Genomic DNA, 22,522 nt, shown 5'->3' with positions numbered 1-22,522 from the left:
ACACAGGGTTTTTAATATTTACAAGATTCTCAGTGCAAGCTTTGTTTGTTGGCAAACATACTGGAATTGCCATGCTCAATATAAAATGTCATGCTTTAAAATAACTTAATTTTAGTAGATAAAAAAATTATCAAAATTGCTTAGACATAGTATACTTAACAGTAAACCAGAGACTACCCTTAATGCCTGCTAATACTTTGGAGATTAGTAGTCTGTGAAATGGATTACATAGGTCAAAAGATTTGCTACATAATTTATTTTTTATCTCTCATGCCTGTTTCTTATTGTGTGTATGGAAATTATACCTACATAAACGTTGTTTCACATTTGAAATTTGCCCTTGTAAGAAAATGCTAAAGGTTGTCATGGCACAATCACTGGTAAATACTCTGACTTACTATTATTTCAGTAAGTGTCTATATTATATCTTTTGAGGAAAGTTGGCTAAAATAGTTTAAATTTAATATATATTTTAATTGTTTTAATATTATTTAACATTTTTAGAAGTTTCTAGTTTTTTTCTTTAACCTGAATTCCCTTGTTCCATTCTTCACTCATGTTAATTTAAATATCTCATCAAAAAATAGTTCTTTTTGTTTTACAATCTAGTTATCATTAGGAGCAATAGAGATTAATAACTAACATGTTACATAAAATAAAAAATAATCATTCAGATGTTTATTTTATTGAAGCTAATACGTTAGACATTTTAAGATATATACTATATATGTATACGTATTACATATGTGTATATATATATAAATATATATATATAGTGATTTTGTGCCTTAAGACTATGCAATACAGTTCCTGTGTAATACACCAGGATATCAACAATAGGTTTCACTGTCATAAAATTTTGAAAGATTTGGCACCCTATCCTTAAAGAGCATATATTTATATTTCAAATTAATTTTAACATTATTTAATAGTTTTATTAGATCAGTTAAAACAATTTATGAGTTCTTGGCCTGTTGTGAAACAAAGATTGTCAGTATTCTAGAGAGTAAATTTTGAGAATGATGATTATCTAAGTGCCTGACTTCTCTGTGATACACTGTCAAATTTAATTAAATCTTTTTTAGTTAGTTAAAAAAAAGCTTCCCATGTTCCCAGAGGGAATTACCCACCTCTAACATTTCACTTTGACTATTGAAACCCAGTGAAAGTGGGTGGGTGCAAATTCTAATTGCAGATATCTAGGCTCAGAGGCCCAGCAGGACTTTGTAAAACAGTCTTTTGGCAGAAGTCAGAAAGGGTGTATGCCAGGAGACTTAGATTTGGCAAGCATATGTGGGGAAGAATCCTTCACTAAAGATTTGAAGCTAAAGGAAATATGAGAGATAGTTTGCATAACATCTAATTCAGAACATTGAAATTAAGATTTGAGTATAATTGTATTTAAGTTGGTCCTCATTTTGCCTTCAGTTGCATATTTTTAATTAATTTATTTTATTTTATTTTTTTGGTTGTGTTGGGTGTTTGTTTCTGTGCGAGGGCTTTCTCTAGTTGTGGCAAGCGGGGGCCACTCTTCATCGCGGTGCGCGGGCCTCTCACTATCATGGCCTCTCTTGTTACGGAGCACAGGCTCCAGATGCGCAGGCTCAGTAGTTGTGGCTCACGGGCCTAGTTGCTCCGCGGCATGTGGGATCTTCCCAGACCAGGGCTCGAACCCGTGTCCCCTGCATTAGCAGGCAGATTCTCAACCACTGCACCACCAGGGAAGCCCGCTTTCAGTTGCATATTTTAACATCAGTACAATGTCCAAAAAACACAATAATAAGAATAGGTAGAATTTCTACACTCATTGACAAAACCAATCATTTCACTGTAAACACAAAGCCATAGGTCAACAAAGAAGTGAAAATTCCAGTTCTTAAGCAGAATTTTCTAAAGTGAAAGTAGATGAATACAAAATTAATGTAACTTTACTATATATCAGGAGTAACCTATCAAAAATGAAATGGAAAAACGATCCTGTGTATAATAGCAAACAAAACTGTAAAATAGGAAGCAACTTTTTAAAAAAACTGTAAAACTTAAAAATGAAAGACATACTGTGTTCCTGGATGGGACAGTTGAAAATTGTAGAGATGACAGTTCTTTAAAATGTAATCTATCAAGATCCCAACAGATTCACAGATATGTGTACATAAAAATATAAAACTTCTGTATTCTGTGAAAGCTACTATAAATAAAGTTTAGAAAAATTTGCCACTGATGTAATAATTAAAATAGTTAAGATATAAGATGTTCCTATGACTCAGCAAAAGATAACTCAATGGAAAAATGGGCAAATGATATAAATAAGAAATTCATAAAAGAAGAAATACTAACCCATTTAGTGATCAAAGAAATGTAGATTAAAACAAAGGAAACATTTTTCTTCATCAAAGTTGCAAAAGTTAAAGAAACTGGTCATATCCAGTATATGTAAAGGTGATACGCATGTGAGAAAATGGGCACTCTCATATATTTCAGGAAGGAATGTAAGTTATAGGGCCTTTTTGAAAGGGAAATTGACATCAAAATTTAAAATAAACATACTATTCAGTCTGTATCCCAGTGGCTCACAAGAATACTAATAAATGTACACCTCAGGTATACGTACAGAAATTTCTACAGCATTGTTTAAACAGCCTATATTTCCAAATTTAGGGGAACGATGAAAGAAGATATGGCTCATTCATACTCTGGGATATTATGCAGAACTTGAAAAGTATGATGTAGAATATATATATATGTATATATATATACATGTCAAGTGAAAGAAGCACGTCACAGAATATATATTCTCTTTGAATCCACTTAGCTACAAAACAACTATTTTTGTACACATATATGCATATGTGTATATAAATACATAGAAGTAATGCATGCTAAATGTTAATAATTAGTCTGGGAGAAAAATGAGATTTGGGGAAGGGGACTAGTAACTTGAGGACTTTTGTTCTGATAACTCCTGCATGTTTAAATGTTTTATAATTTTTTTTTTTTTTTTTTTGAGGAAATCTTTTTTTTTTTTGTTAGCTTCTGCTTTATAACAAAGTGAATCAGTTATACATATACAATATGTTCCCATTTCTCTTCCCTCTTGCATCTCCCTCCCTCCCACCCTCCCCATCCCATCCCTCTAGGTGGTCACAAAGCACCGAGCTGATCTCCCTGTGCTATGCGGCTGCTTCCCACTAGTTATCTATTTTACATTTGGTAGTGTATATATGTCCATGACACTCTCTTACCCTGTCACATCTCACCCCACCCCCTCCCCATATCCTCAAGTCCATTCTCTAGTAGGTCTGTGTCTTTATTCCCGTCTTGCCACTAGGTTCTTCATGGCCTTTTTTTTTTTTTTTTTTCCCCCTTAGATTCCGTATATATGTGTTAGCATACTGTATTTGTTTTTCTCTTTCTGACTTACTTCACTCTGTATGACAGACTCTAACTCCATCCACCTCATTACAAATACCTCCATTTCATTTCTTTTTATGGCTGAGTAATATTCCATTGTATATATGTGCCACATCTTCTTTATCCATTCATCTGTCGATGGACATTTAGATTGCTTCCATGTCCTGGCTATTGTAAATAGAGCTGCAATGAACATTTTGGTACATGACTCTTTTTGACCTATGGTTTTCTCAGGGTATATGCCCAGTAGTGGGATTGCTGGGTCGTATGGTAGTTCTATTTGTAGTTTTTTAAGGAACCTCCATACTGTTCTCCATAGTGGCTGTATCAATTTACATTCCCACCAACAGTGCAAGAGTGTTCCCTTTCCTCCACACCCTCTCCAGCATTTATTGTTTCTAGATTTTTTGATGATGGCCATTCTGACCGGTGTGAGATGATATCTCATTGTAGTTTTGATTTGCATTTCTCTAATGATTAATGATGTTGAGCATTCTTTCATGTGTCTGTAGGCCATCTGTATATCTTCTTTGGAGAAATGTCTATTTAGGTCTTCTGCCCATTTTTGGATTGGGTTGTTCGTTTTTTTGTTATTGAGCTGCATGAGCTGCTTGTAAATCTTGGAGATTAATCCTTTGTCAGTTGCTTCATTTGCAAATATTTTCTCCCATTCTAATGGTTGTCTTTTGGTCTTGTTTATGGTTTCCTTTGCTGTGCAAAAGCTTTTAAGTTTCATTAGGTCCCATTTGTTTATTTGTGTTCTTATTTCCATTTCTCTGGGAGCTGGGTCAAAAAGAATCTTGCTGTGATGTATGTCATAGAGTGTTCTGCCTATGTTTTCCTCTAAGAGTTTGATAGTGTCTGCCCTTACACTTAGGTCTTTAATCCATTTTGAGTTTATTTTTGTGCATGGTGTCAGGGAGTGTTCTATTTTCATACTTTTACATGTACCTGTCCAATTTTCCCAGCACCACTTATTGAAGAGGCTGTCTTTTCTCCACTGTATATGCTTGCCTCCTTTATCAAAAATAAGGTGCCCATATGTGTGTGGGTTTATCTCTGGGCTTTCTATCCTGTTCCATTGATCTATATTTCTATTTTTGTGCCAGTACCAAACTGTCTTGATTACTGAAGCTTTGTAATATAGTCTGAAGTCAGGGAGCCTGATTCCCCCAGCTCCATTTTTCGTTCTCAAGATTGCTTTGGCTATTCGGGGTCTTTTGTGTTTCCATACAAATTGTGAAATTGTTTGTTCTAGTTCTGTGAAAAATGCCAGTGGTAGTTTGATAGGGATTGCATTGAATCTGTAGATTGCTTTGGGTAGTAGAGTCATTTTCACAATGTTGATTCTTCCAATCCAGGAACATGGTATATCTCTCCATCTATTTGTATCATCTTTAATTTCTTTCATCAGTGTCTTATAATTTTCTGCATACAGGTCTTTTGTCTCCTTAGGTAGGTTTATTCCTAGATATTTTATTCTTTTTGTTGCAATGGTAAATGGGAGTGTTTTCTTAATTTCACTTTCAGATTTTTCGTCATTAGTGTATAGAAATGCAAGAGATTTCTGTGCATTAATTTTGTATCCTGCTACTTTACCAAATTCATTGATTAGCTCTAGGAGTTTTCTGGTAGCATCTTTAGGATTCTCTATGTATAGTATCATGTCATCTGCAAATAGTGACAGCTTTACTTCTTCTTTTCCGATTTGGATTCCTTTTATTTCTTTGTCTTCTCTGATTGCTGTGGCTAACACTTCCAAAACTATGTTGAATAATAGTGGTGAGAGTGGGCAACCTTGTCTTGTTCCTGATCTTAGTGGAAATGGTTTCAGTTTTTCACCATTGAGGACAATGTTGGCTGTGGGTTTGTCATATATGGCCTTTATTATGTTGAGGAAAGTTCCCTCTATGCCTACTTTCTGCAGGGCTTTTATCATAAATGGGTGTTGAATTTTGTCGAAAGCTTTCTCTGCATCTATTGAGATGATCATATGGTTTTTCTCCTTCAGTTTGTTAATATGATGTATCACATTGATTGATTTGCGTATATTGAAGAATCCTTGCATTCCTGGGATAAACCCCACTTGATCATGGTGTATGATCCTTTTAATGTGCTGTTGGATTCTGTTTGCTAGTATTTTGTTGAGGATTTTTGCATCTATGTTCATCAGTGATATTGGCCTGTAGTTTTCTTTCTTTGTGACATCTTTGTCTGGTTTTGGTATCAGGGTGATGGTGGCCTCGTAGAATGAGTTTGGGAGTGTTCCTCCCTCTGCAATATTTTGGAAGAGTTTGAGAAGGATAGGTGTTAGCTCTTCTCTAAATGTTTGATAGAATTCACCTGTGAAGCCATCTGGTCCTGGGCTTTTGTTTGTTGGAAGGTTTTTAATCACAGTTTCAATTTCAGTGCTTGTGATTGGTCTGTTCATATTTTCTATTTCTTCCTGGTTCAGTCTCGGCAGTTTGTGCATTTCTAAGAATCTGTCCATTTCTTCCAGGTTGTCCATTTTATTGGCATAGAGTTGCTTGTAGTAATCTCTCATGATCTTTTGTATTTCTGCAGTGTCAGTGGTTACTTCTCCTTTTTCATTTCTAATTCTATTGATCTGAGTCTTCTCCCTTTTTCTCTTGATGAGTCTGGCTAATGGTTTATCAATTTTGTTTATCTTCTCAAAGAACCAGCTTTTAGTTTCATTGATTTTTGCTATTGTTTCCTTCATTTCTTTTTCATTTATTTCTGACCTGATCTTTATAATTTCTTTCCTTCTGCTGGCTTTGGGGTTTTTTTGTTCTTCTTTCTCTAATTGCTTTAGGTGCAAGGTTAGGTTGTTTATTCGAGATGTTTCCTGTTTCTTGAGGTAGGCTTGTATTGCTATAAACTTCCCTCTTAGCACTGCTTTTGCTGCGTCCCATAGGTTTTGGGTCATCGTATCTCCATTGTCATTTGTTTCTAGGTATTTTTTGATTTCCCCTTTGATTTCTTCAGTGATCACTTCGTTATTAAGTAATGTATTGTGTAGCCTCCATGTGTTTGTATTTTTTTACAGATCTTTTCCTGTAATTGATATCTAGTCTCATAGCATTGTGGTCGGAAAAGATACTTGATACGATTTCAATTTTCTTAAATTTACCAAGGCTTGATTTGTGACCCAAGATATGATCTATCCTGGAGAATGTTCCATGAGCACTTGAGAAAAATGTGTATTCTGTTGTTTTTGGATGGAATGTCCTATAAATATCAATTAAGTCCATCTTGTTTAATGTATCATTTAAAGCTTGTGTTTCCTTATTTATTTTCATTTTGGATGATCTGTCCATTGGTGAGAGTGGGGTGTTAAAGTCCCCTACTATGATTGTGTTGCTGTCGATTTCCCCTTTTATGGCTGTTAGTATTTGCCTTATGTATTGAGGTGCTCCTATGTTGGGTGCATAAATATTTACAATTGTTATACCTTCCTCTTGTATCGATCCCTTGATCATTATATAGTGTCCTTCTTTGTCTCTTGTAATAGTCTTTATTTTAAAGTCTATTTTGTCTGATATGAGAATTGCTACTCCAGCTTTTTTTTGATTTCCATTTGCATGGAATATCTTTTTCCATCCCCTCACTTTCAGTCTATATGTGTCTCTAGGTCTGAAGTGGGTCTCTTGTAGACAGCATATATATGGGTCTTGTTTTTGTATCCATTCAGCCAGCCTGTGTCTTTTGGTGGGAGCATTTAATCCATTTACATTCAAGGTAATTATCGATATGTATGTTCCTATTCCCATTTTCTTAAATGTTTTGGGTTTGTTATTGTAGGTGTTTTCCTTCTCTTGTGTTTCTTGCCTAGAGAAGTTCCTTTAGCATTTGTTGTAAAGCTGGTTTGGTGGTGCTGAACTCTCTCAGCTTTTGCTTGTCTGTAAAGGTTTTAATTTCTCCATCGAATCTGAATGAGATCCTTGCTGGGTAGTGTAATCTTGGTTGCAGGTTTTTCTCCTTCATCACTTTAAGTATATCCTGCCACTCCCTTCTGGCTTGCAGAGTTTCTGCTGAAAGATCAGATGTTAACCTTATGGGGATTCCCTTGTGTGTTATTTGTTTTTTTTCCCTTGCTGCCTTTAATATGTTTTCCTTATATTTAATTTTTGATAGTTTGATTAATATGTGTCTTGGTGTGTTTCTCCTTGGGTTTATCCTGTATGGGACTCTCTGTGCTTCCAGGACTTGATTAACTATTTCCTTTCCCATATTAGGGAAGTTTTCAACTATAATCTCTTCAAATATCTTCTCAGTCCCTTTCTTTTTCTCTTCTTCTTCTGGGACCCCTATAATTCGAATGTTGGCGCGTTTAATGTTGTCCCAGAGGTCTCTGAGACTGTCCTCAGTTCTTTTCATTCTTTTTTCTTTATCCTGCTCTGCAGTAGTTATTTCCACCATTTTATCTTCCAGGTCACTTATCCTTTCTTCTGCCTCAGTTATTCTGCTATTGATCCCATCTAGAGTATTTTTAATTTCATTTATTGTGGTTTTCATCATTGCTTGGTTCCTCTTTAGTTCTTCTACGTCCTTGTTAAATGTTTCTTGCATTTTGTCTATTCTATTTCCAAGATTTTGGATCATCCTTACTATCATTATTCTGAATTCTTTTTCAGGTAGACTACCTATTTCCTCTTCATTTGTTAAGTCTGGTATGTTCTGACCCTGCTCCTTCATCTGCTGTGTGTTTTTCTGTCGTCTCATTTTGCTTATCTTACTGTGTTTGGGGTCTCCTTTTCACAGGCTACAGGTTCGTAGTTCCTGTTGTTTTTGGTATCTGTCCCCAGTGGCTAAGGTTGGTTCAGTGGGTTGTGTAGGCTTCCTGGTGGAGGGAACTAGTGCCTGAGCTCTGGTGGATGAGGTTGGATCTTGTCTTTCTGGTGGGCACGTCCACGTCTGGTGGTGTATTTTGGGGTGTCTGTGGCCTTATTATGATTTTAGGCAGCCTCTCTGCTAATGGATGGGGCTGTGTTCCTGTCTTGCTAGTTGTTTGGCATAGGGTGTCCAGCACTGTAGCTTGCTGGTCGTTGAGTGAAGCTGGGTCTTGATGTTGAGATGGAGATCTCTGAGAGATTTTTACCGTTTGGTATTACGTGAAGCTGGGAGGTCTCTTGTGGACCAGTGTCCTGAAGTTGGCTCTCCCACCTCAGAGGCACGGCCCTGATGCCTGGCTGGAGCACCAAGAGCCTTTCGTCCACACGGCTCAGAGTAAAAGGGAGAAAAAATAGAAAGAAAGAAAGAAAGAAAGAAAGAGGCTATAATATAGTGAAGTAAAATAAAGCTATTGTAAAGCAAAGCTATACAGACAAAATCGCACCCAGAAGCATATACATATACACTCACAAATAAAGGAAAAGGGGAAAAATTAATATATCCTGCTCCCAAAGTCCACCTCCTGAATTTGGGATGATTCGTTGTCTATTCAGGTATTCACCAGATGCAGGCACATCAAGTTGTTTGTGGAGTTTTAATCCGCTGCTTCTAAGGCTGTTGGGAGAGATTTCCCCTTATCTTCCCTGTTCGCACAGTTCCTGGGGTTCAGCTTTGGATTTGGACCCGCCTCTGCGTGTAGGTCGCCTGAGGGCGTCTATTCCCCGCACAGACAGGACGGGGTTAAAGGAGCAGCTGCTTCGGGGGCTCTGGTTCACTCAGGCCGCGGGGAGGGAGGTGTACAGAGGAGGCGGGGTGAGCCTGCGGCGGCCGAGGCCGGCGTGACGTTGCACCAGCCTGAGGTGGGCAGTGCGTTCTCCCGGGGAACTTGTCCCCGGATCACAGGACCCTGGCAGTGGCGGGCTGCACAGGCTCCCGGGAGGGGCGATGTGGAGAGTGACCTGGGCTCGCACACAGGCTTTTTGGAGGCGGCAGCAGCAGCCCCAGCGTCTCACGCCCGTCTCTGGGGTCCGTGCTGATCGCCGCGGCTCGCGCCTTTCTCTGGAGTTCGTTTAGGCGGCACTCTGAATCCCCTCTCCTTGCGCGCCGCGAAACAAAGAGGCAAGAAAAAGTCTCTTGCCTCTTCGGCAGCTGCAGACTTTTTCCCGGACTCCCTACCAGCCAGCTGTGGTGCGCTAACCCCTTCAGGCTGTGTTCACGCCGCCAGCCCCAGTCCTCTCCCTGCGATCCGACCGAAACCGAAACCGGAGCCTCAGCTCCCAGCCCCGCCCGCCGAGCAGCCAAGCCTCTCGGGCTGGTGAGTGCTGCTCGGCGCCGAGCCTCTGTGCGGGAGTCTCTCCGTTTTTTTCCTCTGTGCCCCTGTTGCTGTGGGGTCTGCGGTGATCGCCGCGGCTCGCGCCCTTCTCTGGAGTTCGTTTAGGCGGCGCTCTGAATCCCCTCTCCTTGCGCGCCGCGAAACAAAGAGGCAAGAAAAAGTCTCTTGCCTCTTCGGCAGCTGCAGACTTTTTCCCGGTCTCCCTCCCAGCCAGCTGTTGTGCGCTAATCCCTTCAGGCTGTGTTCACGCTGCCAGCCCCAGTCCTCTCCCTGCGATCCAACCGAAACCGAAACCGGAGCCTCAGCTCCCAGCCCCGCCCGCCCCGGCGGGGGAGCAGACAAGCCTCTCGGGCTGGAGAGTGCTGCTCGGCGCCGAGCCTCTGTGCGGGAATCTCTCCGTTTTTCCCTCTGCGCCCCTGTTGCTGTGGGATCTGCGCTGGTAGCTGCGGCTCGCGCCCGTCTCTGAAGTTCGTTTAGGCAGCGCTCTGAATCCCCTCTCCTCGCGCACCAGGAAACAAAGAGGGAAGAAAAAGTCTCTTGCCTCTTCGGCAGCTGCAGACCTTTTCCCGGACTCCCTCTCGGCAGCTGTGGCGCACTAACCCCTTCAGGCTGTGTTCACGCCGCCAACCCCAGTCCTCTCCCTGCGATCCGACCGAAGCCCGAGCCTCAGCTCCCAGCCCCGCCCGCCCCGGCGGGTGAGCAGACAAGCCTCTCGGGCTGGAGAGTGCTGCTCGGTGCCGAGCCTCCGTGCGGGAATCTCTCCAATGTTTTATAATTTTTAAAGGACAATAATACCTAAGCTACTAGTGATTTTTATGTAAAATTTTAAATTATAAAATGTTTCAAGTATCAGCAACTGGTACATCAGACACTCATAAACCTAATTCCCACATTTGACAGATGTTACATTTTGCCATATTTGTTTAACAAAAATCTCCTTCCTTTTTTTTTTTTGTAATTAATTAATTTATTATTTATCTTTGGCTGTGTTGGGTCTTCGTTTCTGTGCGAGGGCTTTCTCTAGTTGCGGCGAGCGGGGGCCACACTTCATCGCGGTGCGTAGGCCTCTCACTGTCGCGGCCTCTCTTGTTGCGGAGCACAGGCTCCAGACGCGCAGGCTCAGTAGTTGTGGCTCACGGGCCTAGTTGCTCCGCGGCATGTGGGATCTTCCCAGACCAGGGCTCGAACCCATGTCCCCTGCATTGGCAGGCAGATTCTCAACCACTGCGCCACCAGGGAAGCCCGCTCCTTCCTTTTAAGTAATAAAATTCTGTAAAGCTGAAGTCCTACGTCCCTTTTTATTTTCTTGTCTCATTTCAGGGATAATCACTATTTTATAGTCAGTGGATATCACTCCCGTACTTGTTTTTATACTTTTATCAAACGTGTATGTGTTCCAAACAATATATTGTATTGTTCTGTGGCTTTAAAATGCAAGTGAATGGTGTTATGCTCCATATATTCTGCAACTTACTTTTCATCACACATTAGGTTCTGAGGTTTATCTATACTGTTGGATAAACATCTAGGTCTTTCACTTTTATGTCTTACTCCCTTGTAAGAATAAGCTAGTTTATTTATCCATGTCTCTTGATAAACAATAGTATTGTTTCATTTTTTTGATATTGCACACGAATTTACTGAAAACACTAGCACATGGATTCTTGCACTCATGTAAAAGTTTATCTAGGTATATACCAAGAAGCAGAACTGTTGAGGCATAGGATATGTACATGTTCCAGTTTTCCAGGAATTTTTTACTTGTTCTTCAAAGTAACTGTACCAATTTATACCCCAATCAACCCTGTGTGAGAGGTCCCTTTTCACCATATCCTCACTGTTATTGTTATGTATAACTTTTCTCATTTTTGTCAAACTCATGGATATGAAAAGGTATCACATTGTTTTAATTTGCATTTCTGGATTACTGGTGAGGTAGATCATCTTGTCATGCTTATGGTCATTACAGTTTTCCATTATGAATGTGTATTGATATCCTTTGTTCACTTTTCTCTATTGGGTTGTCTGGTTTTTGCTTACTGATCCTTTATATACTCTTGATATTAATCCTGTGTTGGTTATCTGTGGTACAATTGCCTTTTTCCAATATGTGACTTGTCTTTCAATTCTGTTTATGATAAACCTGTAGTTTGGGACTTTATTTTTATCATATTCATTAAAAGAACTTTTCCTTTATTAATTTTGCCTTTATAGCTTTTTAAGAAATTCTTTCTACTCCAAATCATAAAGATACTCTAGTACATTTTCCTCTGAATGTTGAAGTTTTGCTTTTTATGTTTGGGCCTTTACATCATCTAGAATTTATTTTTATTTACGACATGAGAGAGGGATCTAATTTTATTTTTTTTAATGAGTTAACAGTTTGCTTCACCATCATTTATTGAATGGCCCGTCCTTTTCCTGATAACATGTAAAGCTACTTTGATCATATCCCAAGTTACTATATATTGGAAGCAGTCTAACCCTCTTAGCTATTCAAAGACTTTGCTCCTACAGTTGTCCCCCTCCTCTGCGAAATATCTTTTTCCCTCTCTCCACTAGATTGTTCTCAACAGCATTCAACATTCTGAAATATTTCCCATCAAAAAAAAAACTTTCTTGAACCCCAGCTCCCCCCCTCGAGCTTCAGCACCATTTTTCTGCTCTTCTTTGTTCTAAGAGGTTTCTATATTTACTGTCTCCACTTCTGTCCCCATTCTCTCTTATACAGACCCCAATCAGAATTTAATCCCAACCACTCCACTAAAACCCTTCTTGTCCCAGTTACTATTGACCTTTACTTGGTAAGTCCAAAGGTCAATTCTCATTTCTTACTTTATTCACCCTATCAGTAGCAATTGCATAATTGGTCATTCCCTCTTTTTTGAACAAAGACCTAGACACATGTTTATTATAGACCTACTACAAGTAGGATACAGCCATGAACCAAAGTAACAAAAATGCCTGCCTCATCTTCTGCTTGTGATTTTAGATACACTCTCAGCCCTTCTTGATGCTGCTCTCAGCCTTCTGTGGGAAGACTAACCTATATGAATCAGCTCAAGTGGCTCTTGTACCCTCTGACTTTTGGTTGGTTCGGCCTGTGGGGGACCCTGGCCGGAGATCAGAAGGAGGGAAGAGCGTGAAGGCAGGTATTTTTTTTCCTGGCTCTATCCCTGAGAGATTGCCTCATGCTGGCATTGTCCCTCAAAGTATCTCTCACGGTGACCTCTGTACAGTTCTTTCCTTCCAGTTTGGATAAGAGTTTCCCTCCCATCTTCAGATCTGGGGCAGCAGCATCTCATCTGCTACTATCCATGTGAGTTCCTTTACATGCACAGTTTTGTAAAGAGACTCTTTATAAATAAATCTTCCTCAAACATGTATTTTAAGTACATCATCTATTTCCTTTTAGGATTCTCACTAATTCACTGCCCTGGGGGAACTTAACTTTCTGTAGGTGAGAGACAGATAATAAACAAAATTAAAAAGTAAATAAGAAGGTGATAAGTAATGTGGAGAAAGATAAGGTAGAAAAGGGAAATAGGAAAGTTAGGAAGAACAGGGTGTTGCAATTTTAAGTCCTGCGATCAGGGAAGGTCTCACTAAGGAAGTGATAGTTGAGCAAAGACGAAGGATCTGAGGGATCTAGCCACGCAGATACCTAAGGGAAGAGCTTTCCAAGCAGAGCAAACTGCTAATGCAGTGTTCCTGAGACAGGTTCTTGTCTGCTATGTTTGAGGAGAACCAAGTGACAGGAGCAAAGTGATTTTAGGGGAAGAGTAGTAGGAGACAGAGTCATAGAAATGAGGGATTTCCCTGGTGGCTTAGTGGATAAGCCTCCGCGCTCCCAAAGTAGGGGGACTGGATTTGATCCCTGCTCAGGGAACTAGATCCCACATGCATGCCACAACTAAGAGTTCACATGCCACAACTAAGGAGCCCGCCTGTTGCAACTAAGACTTGGTGCAACCAAATAAATAAATATATTTTTTTAAAAAGTCATGGAAATGATATGGTAGAAGGAGGCAGAGAGTAGATGCCAGGTTATGTAGGCTATTATAAGGACTGTGGTTTTTACTCTTAATAAAATGCAGAGCCATTAGATGGTTTTGGGAAGAGGAGTGATATGATCTGATTTTAAGTTTTAAAGACATCATTCTGGCTGTTGTGTTGAGAATAGACCATGGTGGCAAGGATGAATGCAGGGATACTAACTAGAAGTTTCTTGCGTTATTCTAGGTAAGAGATGATAGTGGCTTATACCAGAGTGGCAGCAGTGATGGTGGTGAGAAGTGGCAAAATTATGGGTATATTTTGATACAGCTCCTGGGTTTCCTGATGGATTGAATCTGAGGTGAGAGGAAAAGAAAAGAGTCAGGGATGATTCCCAAGGGTTTTGGCCTGTGCAGGTGGAAGGATATTGTTGCCATCAATTGTAATGGTGAAAACAGACTAGATTTGTGAAAAAAGATCAGGCATTTTGTTTTGGGCATGTATTAATTGAAATATCTAGAAGGTATCCAAGTGGAGATGTTAATAAGACACTGGACTAAGATCTGAAGTTCAGGAAGTGGCCTGGGCTGGAGATATAAATTTGGGAGCCATTAATATAGATAAAATACTTACAGTCATGACATTGGATGAAATCACTAAGAAATTGACAGAGAAGAAGAAAAGTCCATGATTGAGTCTTTTGTGGCACTCCAATGTTAAAAGTTAAAGAGATAAGAAACAACAAGCACAAGAGACAAAGAAGTTTCCAATAAGATAGAATGAAAACAAGGAGAATGTAGAACAGAAGTTGGCAAACTATGGCTCACAGGGGCCAAATCTGACCCACTGTCTTTTTTTTGTAAATAAACTATTATTGGAACACTACCACACTTATTCATTTACATATTCTCTATGGCTGCTTTCATACTACAGTGGCATAGTTGAGTAATTTCAGCAGAAACTGTATGATCCACAAAGCCCAAAATTGCTATCTGGCCCCCTTGCAGAAAAAGCTTGTTGACCCCTGGTGTGTAGAGTCTTAGAAGCCAAGTAAAAAAAGTGTTTCGTTGAGAGGGAGTGACTGCATTGCGATCATAATTAAAATTCCACTAGGAAGGGCAACGTGGAGCTGACTTTGGTGACTTTGGCAAGACAGTTTCAGTGAAATAATTGGAGAAACATACTCTTGTTGATTATTCCCAGATTGATCTTTAAATTTGTTGTAATCACAGTTAAAATTGCAGTAGGATTTTTATAAGGAACTGATAAAACTCACTCAAAAATTTATGAGGAATAATAAAGGTCCTTAAATAGCTAAATCAGCTATGACAAAAGAATAAAATTAGATATCCATATGCAAAAAAATGGAACTTTGGTCCATGCTTGACACCATATACAAAAATTATCTCAAAATCAATCATAGATCTAAATACAAAGCCTCAAACTGTAAAACTTCTTGAAGTAACAGGAGAAAATCTTTGTGACTTTGGGTTAGACAAAGATTTCTAAGATATGACACCAAAAGCACAATACATACAAGAAAAAATTAATAAACTGGACTTTGTCAAAATTAAAAACCTTTGCTCTGTAAAAGATAATTGTTAAGAGAATGAGAAGATAAGCCACAGACCGGGAGAATATATTAAAAATCATAAACTGATAAAAAAAAAAACTTGTTATCCAGAAAATATAAAGAACTTTTAATCATAAGAAAACAAAAAACAATTTTTTAATATTTGAGTAGATACTTTTTCAAAAAATATATAAATGGAAAAACTATATATGTACAAATGGAAAATAAGCACATAGAAAGATCTCAACATCATTAGTCATTACAAATTAAAATCATCATGAGATACTACTACATACCTATTTTAATAGCTAAGATTAGAATGACTGAACATACCAAGTCTTGGCAAGGATGTAAAGGAACTGAAATCCTCATTCATTACTGAGAGAAATGTAAAATGACAGAACAACTTTGGAAGACTATTCAGCCATTTCTTACAAAGTTAAACATATACTTCCTTTATAATCCAGACTTCCCACTCCTAGGTATTTACCTAAGGGAAGTGAAAGCACAAAGACTTACATGTTTATATTACACAGCAAAGGAAATCATCAACAAAATGAAAAGACAACTTCCAGAAAGAGAGAAAATATTTGCAAATAATATATCTGATAAGGAGTTAATATCCAAAGTATATAAAGAACTCATATAACTGAATAGCAAAAAAAATCTAATTTTAAAAGGGGCAGAGGATCTGAATAGACATTTTTCCAAGGAAGACATTCAGATGGCCAACAGGTACATGAAAAGATGTTTTTTTTTTTTGGCCACGCCACACAGCTTGTGGGATCATAGTTCCTCAACCAGGGATCAAACCTGCGCCCTCAGCTGTGAAAGCGCGTTGTCCTAACCATTGGACCGCCAGGGAATTACCGAAAAGACGTTCAGCATCACTAATCATCAGGGTAATGCAAATCAAAACCACAGTGAGCTATCATCTCACACCTGTTAGAATGGCTGTTAGCAAAAAGACAAGAAATAGCAAGTGTTGGCTAGCATGTGGAGAAAAGGGAGCTCTTGTTCACTGTTAGTGGGAATGTAAATTGGTGGAGCCACTATGGAAAACAGTATGGAGGATCCTCAAAAAATTAAAAATAGTACAACTGTATGACCCAACTACTCCACTTCTGGGTATTTATCTGAAGAACATGGGAACACTAATTTGAAAAGGTATATGCACCCCTATGTTCACTGCACCATTATTTATAATAGCCAAGATACGGAAACAACCTAAGTGTCCATCAGTGGGTGAATGGATAAAGATGTGACATATATACACAATGGAATACTACTTAGCCATAGAAAAGAATGAAATCCTGCCATTTGAACAACATGGATGGACCTTGAAGGTATTATGCTAATTGAAATAAGTCAGATGGAGAAAGACAAAACGCTTATGATTTCACTCATATGTGGAACCTTAAAAAAGCAAACAAAATAAAACAAAAACAAACTCATAGATACAGAGATTAGATTAGTGGTTGCCAGAGGGGGAGGGGTTGCCAGTGGGTGAAATGGTGAACGGGCCAACTGTATGGTGATGGATGGTAACTAAATTTGTGGTAGTGTTCACTTTGTAGTGTATACAGATACAGCATTGAAGTATAATGCTGTATAATGTTGAAATGTATATAATTTTTTTTTTTTTTTTTTTTTTTTTATAATTTTTAAAAAATCAGCCTAGCATGTCATCCAGCAATTCTCCTTCTGGGTGTTTATCTGAAGGAAACGAAAATGCTAACTGGAAAAAATATATGCACCCCTATGTTCATTGCAGCATTATTTACCATAGCCAAGACATGGAAGCAACCAAAGTGTCTTTTAATGAATGACTGGATAAGGAAAATGTTGTATGTGTCTGTATATATGTATTTGTGTGTGTATGCATATAATACAATGCAATATCATTCAGCCATAAAAAAAAGAAAATCTTGCCGTTTATGACAACATAGGTGGACCTTGTCTGCTAAGTCAAACGGAGAAAGACAAATAACGGATGCTCTCACTTAGACGTGGAATCTAAGAAGAAAACAAAACAAACAAAAAACCCAAACTCATAGTAATGGGTGTTTGCTGAAGGCAGGGTTTGAGGGGTGGGAGAAATGGGTGAAGGGAATCAAAAGGTACAAACGTCCAGTTGTAAGATAAATAAACCATGGGTTTGTAATGTACAGCATGGTGACTATAGTTAATAATATTGTATTATATATTTGAAAGTTGCTAAGAGAATATATCTTAAAAGTTCTCATCACAAGAAAAAAAGATTTGCAGCTGTGTGTAGACTTAATGTGGTGATCATTTGGCAATATATACAAACATCAAATCATGTTGTGTGCGTGATACTGGTATAATGTTGAATGTCAATTACATCTCAATTTTTAAAAAAAGACTTAGTTATAGCAGCTTTATTTGTAATGGCCACAAACTGGAAACAACCCAAATATCCATCAGCAGATGAAGGAATAACCAAATTGGTATGTCTGTACAATGGAATACTTCTCATGAATAAAAAGAAATGAACTGTTGCTGCAAACAACAACATAGATGCATCTCAAGATACTTATCCTGAGTGAAAGAAACCAGACAAAAACAAGTACATATTTTATGATTCCTTTTCTATAAAATTCTAGAAAATACAAATTAATTCATAGTGACTGAAAGCAGATCAGTGGTTGCCAGGGGATGAGAGCAGGGAGATGGGTGGAGGGAGGGACTGAAAAGGTGCATGAGGAAATTTTAAAGGGTGATGGATATTTTCATTATCTTGATTGTGGTGATGGTTTCATGGGTGTATGTACATTTGTAATGTGTATAGTTTACTATATTTCAGTCATAACTCAATAAAGCTGTTTAAAAAATACTACAAAGCCATAATGATTTTTTTTTAAGTGTAGTATTGGTGAAAGAACTGAAGAATGGTTAGCAACTGACCAGAAGAGAGAGCTCAGGGGTAGAGGGGTAGACCCATATTCTCTCTCTCTGTCTCTCTGTCTCTCTCTTTCTCTCTCTGTTCCTTTTTCACAGTTATGTGTTCTTTATATCTTTTATATCTTTCATCATTTAAAGATAATTTTATACTCTTTCAGAATACTCTATTTGTTCATGACGTAGTCTTTCCTCATGTGTTCTGTAGTTTTTTATTGTAAGTATATCTTGAAGAGCAATTGTTAATTCACTGAGGATCCCATATGGAGTTGTGGATTGTGATATAGGTGCTAGAGAATCAAAGACAAAACAGTCTAGCAGGAAAGACTCTCAGAAAGTAGGCAATTATAATGTAATTAGTGCTACACAGGAATTAGAGTTTTAAGAACATAAAGTAGGGCTTCCCTGGTGGCGCAGTGGTTGAGAATCTGCCTGCCAATGCAGGGGACACGGGTTCGAGCCCTGGTCTGGGAGGATCCCGCATGCCGCGGAGCGGCTAGGCCCGTGAGCCACAAATACTGAGCCTGCACGTCTGGAGCCTGTGCTCTGCAACAAGAGAGGCCACGATAGTGAGAGGCCCGTGCACCGCGATGAAGAGTGGCCCCCGCTTGCCGCAACTAGAGGAAACCCTCGCACAGGGGTGAAGACCCAACACAGCCAAAATAAATAAATAAATAAATAAATAATAAAGGTGCTAATAATTAAAAAAAAAAAAGAATATAAAGTAATTTATTAGAAAGTGGTTTGTAAAATATAATAAATATATAAGATAGTGTGCTTTTAATCTCTTGAAAGAAGTAAACATAAAATAACTCATACCTAACATCATTTAAAATATATAAATTGGAATAAAAAAAATGGGATTCTGTGAGGCAGGAGAAGTTTGGGGAAATCTTAAGCTTTCTGCCACAAACTTCTTTTGTAGCATTTTTCTCTCCTGTTATCTTTTACCCTGGCAACAGAGTGAAAGGGCTACTGTTTTAGGTAAGATTTCCAGAGAAACGGACTTTGAGACAGAGATATGGTTGCAGGAGTGCAGTCAGGAATAACCTCTGTGAGGGAGTGAGAAGCGAGATTGGGCAGAGGGAGTTGTTGAACTGTGATGCAGCTGCAGAGGAGGCCTGGAGCTGAAATGGCTTTCAGAATTATTCTGAACTGTGGGAAGGGGACTGGATTTTTGTTCGTTGATATCAACAGTCATTGAAGGTGGGGCAACCCCAGGGAAGAGACAAAACCTTAGTGAGGCAGCTTCCTTCAGTGCGACAACTCCTAGAAAGAACAGTAGCTGTGCACAGCCCCAGGAGCTAGGGAAATGAATGCCTCCTGAAGGGGACATCTGGGTAGTTGCACAGAACCCACTACACCAAATAAGGCTCTTCTGTAATTAGCTCAAACTGCTTGAGCAAGAGAGGCAGAATTGTAAAGGTGGGTGTTTCTCTTCTGGGAAGTAAGTACCCCAGGGACAATTTGTTACCTATTCAGACCAAAAGAAGATAGCAAGTACATTAGAAAAGAGCTAATTATGAGTTGAGATTCAAAATGAGTTAATGTGTGAGGTCATTATTCATTCAATAAATGTCTAATGTCACCTGGAGATAAGGCCACCAAAGAGGGAACAGGGTCCTGGGTTCTAGTCATAGCTCTGTCAGTGAAAATTGGGCCTTTGAGCAAATCATTTATCATCCCTGGATTTTAGTTTTTTGAGGAATCTCCATACTATTTTTCATAGATGCTGCACTAATTTACATCCTCCCAACAGTGTATAATGGTTCCCTTTTCTCCACGTCCATGCCAACATGTTATTTGTCATCTTTTTGAAGATAGCCATTTTTTTTCGTTTTTTAAAAAAAATTTATTTATTTTATTTATTTGACTGCACCAGGTCTTAGTTTTGGTACACGGGATCTCCGTTGCTGCCTGCAGGATCTTCGTTGCAGCATGTGGGATCTTTAGTTGTGGCATGCGGGATCTTTTAGTTGTGGCATGCGGGATCTTTTTAGTTGCAGCATGCAGGATCTTTAGTTGTGGCGCGTGGGATCTTGTTCCCTGACCAGGGATCAAACCCTGGCCCCCTGCATTGGGAGTGTGGAGTGTTAGCCACTGGACCACCAGGGAAGTCCCTTGATGATAGCCATTCTGACAGGTGTGAAGTGATACCTCAATGTGGTTTTGATTTGCATTTCTCTGATGATTAATTATGTCAAGCACCTTTTCATGTGCCTGTTGGTCATTTGTATGTCTTCTTTGAAAAAAATCTATTCAGATCTTCTGCCCATTTTTTATTCCAGTTGTTTGTTTTTTTGATGTTGAGTTATATGAGCTGTTTCTGTATTTTGGATATTAATTCCTTATAGGTCATATCATTTGCAAATATTTTCTTCCATTCAGTAGGTTGTCTTTTCGTTTTGTCGATGGTTTCCTTTGCTGTGCAAAAACTTTTAAATTTAATTAGGTTCCATTGGTTTATTTTTGCTTTTATTTCTTTTTCCTTAGGAGACAGATCCAAAAACATATTGCTACAATTTATGTCAGTGTTCCACCTATGTTTTCTTCTAGGAGTTTTATGGGTTTTGGTCTTACATATAAGTGTTTAATCCATTTTGAGTTTATTTTTGTATATGGTGTGAGAAAATGTCCTAATTTCATTATACTACATGTAGCTGTCCAGTTTTCCCAGCACTTCTTATTAAAGTGACTGTATTTTCTTCATTGTGTATTCTTATCTCCTTTGCTGTAGATTAATTGACCATAAGTGCATGGGTTTATTTCTGAGCTCTCTATTCTGACCATTGATCTATGTGTCTGTTTTTGTGTCAGTACCACACTGTTTTGATTATTGTAGCTTTGTAGTATAGTCTGAAGTCAATGTCTTCTAATTTTCTTTTTGTGATATCTTTGTCTAGTTTTGGTATCAGGGTGCTGATGCTGATGCTGGCCTTGTAGAATGAATTTGGAACTGTTCCTTCCTCTGCAATTTTTTGGAATAGTTTGAGAAGAATAGGTGTTAATACTAAATGTTTGGTAGAATTCACCTGTGAAGCCTTCTGGTTCTGCACTTTTGTTGATTGGGAGTTTTTCAATTACTGATTCAGTTTCATTACTGGTAATTGGTCTGTTCATATTTTCTATATCTTCCTGGTGCAGTCTTACAAGGTTGTACATTTCTAGGAATTTGTCCTAGGTTGTCCATTTTATTTATTTACTAACCTCTCACGATCCTTTGTATTTCTGTGGTGTCAATGTAACTTTTCCTTTTACATTTTTTATTCTATTGATTTGGGCCCTCTTTTTTTCTTGATGAGGCTGGCTAAAAGTTTATCAATTTTGTTTATCTTTTCAAAGAACCAACTTTTAGTTTCATTGATCTTTTCTATGTTTCTTTTTTTAGTCTCTTTCATTTATTTCTGCTCTGATCTTTATTATCTTTTTCCTTCTCTAACTTTGGGTTTTGTTTGTTCTTCTAGTTCCTTTAGGTATAAGGTTAGGTTGTTTATTTGAGATTTTTCTTGTTTCCTGAGGTGGGCTTGTGTCACTATAAACTTCCCTTTTAGAACTACACAAAACATAAACAAGTAGAAATGCATGAGACACTAAAAGGCCCATGGAGTTCTGGGGCTAGTGCTGGCTCAGTGGTGGGTGGACCCAGGCCCCTGGATCTCTGGCTTCAGGGTCCTGGGGGTCCTAGAGCTGGTTTTGGCCCACTGGTGAGCTGGGCAAGTTCCTGACACAGTTGGCTGCAGGGTCCAGGGTGTCCTGAAGTTTGTGTCACCGGCTGGTGAGTGATACCAGATCTTGGGGCAGCTGGGTGAGGGGCCCAAGGTGTCTCAGAGCTGATGTTGGCCTCTTGAGGGTGGGCTGGGTCCTGCCACAGAAGGCTGTGGGGCTGTGGCGTTCCTGGGGCCAGTGTCTGCCTGCTGGTGGATGGGGCCTGAGTCCAGGAAATCCTGGGGCTGGTGCCTGCCAGTAGTGGGTGGAGCTGGGTCCATGGCTGTCTGACTTCAGGGCCCACTGGTGGATGGAGCCGAGGCCCGGGATCCCAGGGCTAATGCCCTGGTAGGCAGAGCTGGGCCCCAAGGTCTCTGGCTGCAGGGCCCTGGGGTTCCTGGGGCTTATGCCTGTCCACTGGTGTGTAAGGCCAGGTCGTGGGCCCTCTGGTGGACAGGGCTGTATCCCAGGCTTCTTGTGGGCTCAGGGAGTCTTAAAGCAACCTGCCTCATGGTGGGTGGGCCTGTGTCTAGTTGCTTGGCCTGAGGTGTTCCCATATGGTGTCCAGAGGCTGGTGGGCAGGGCCAGGTCCTGAAGCTAATAAGCTAGAGGGAAGATTCTAAAATGGCACTCACCAGCACCAGTGTCCACGTGGTAGAACAAGCTCCCCAAAGTGGCTGCCACCAGTG

General features: G+C 39.3%; 1 protein-coding gene across 2 annotated transcripts in view; it reads left to right on the top strand.

Moving 5' to 3' along the window:
- LYRM7 (LYR motif containing 7) overlaps positions 1-22,522 on the top strand; it is a 174,064-nt gene that overhangs the window by 48,096 nt on the left and 103,446 nt on the right. The gene's annotated exons all lie outside the window — the stretch shown is intronic.

Source organism: Balaenoptera physalus, assembly GCF_965194825.1.
Source record: "Balaenoptera physalus genome assembly, chromosome: 3".
Taxonomy (NCBI): domain Eukaryota; kingdom Metazoa; phylum Chordata; class Mammalia; order Artiodactyla; family Balaenopteridae; genus Balaenoptera; species Balaenoptera physalus.
Note: the sequence above shows the minus strand (reverse complement) of the source record. Positions and strands in the feature narration are given on the sequence as shown.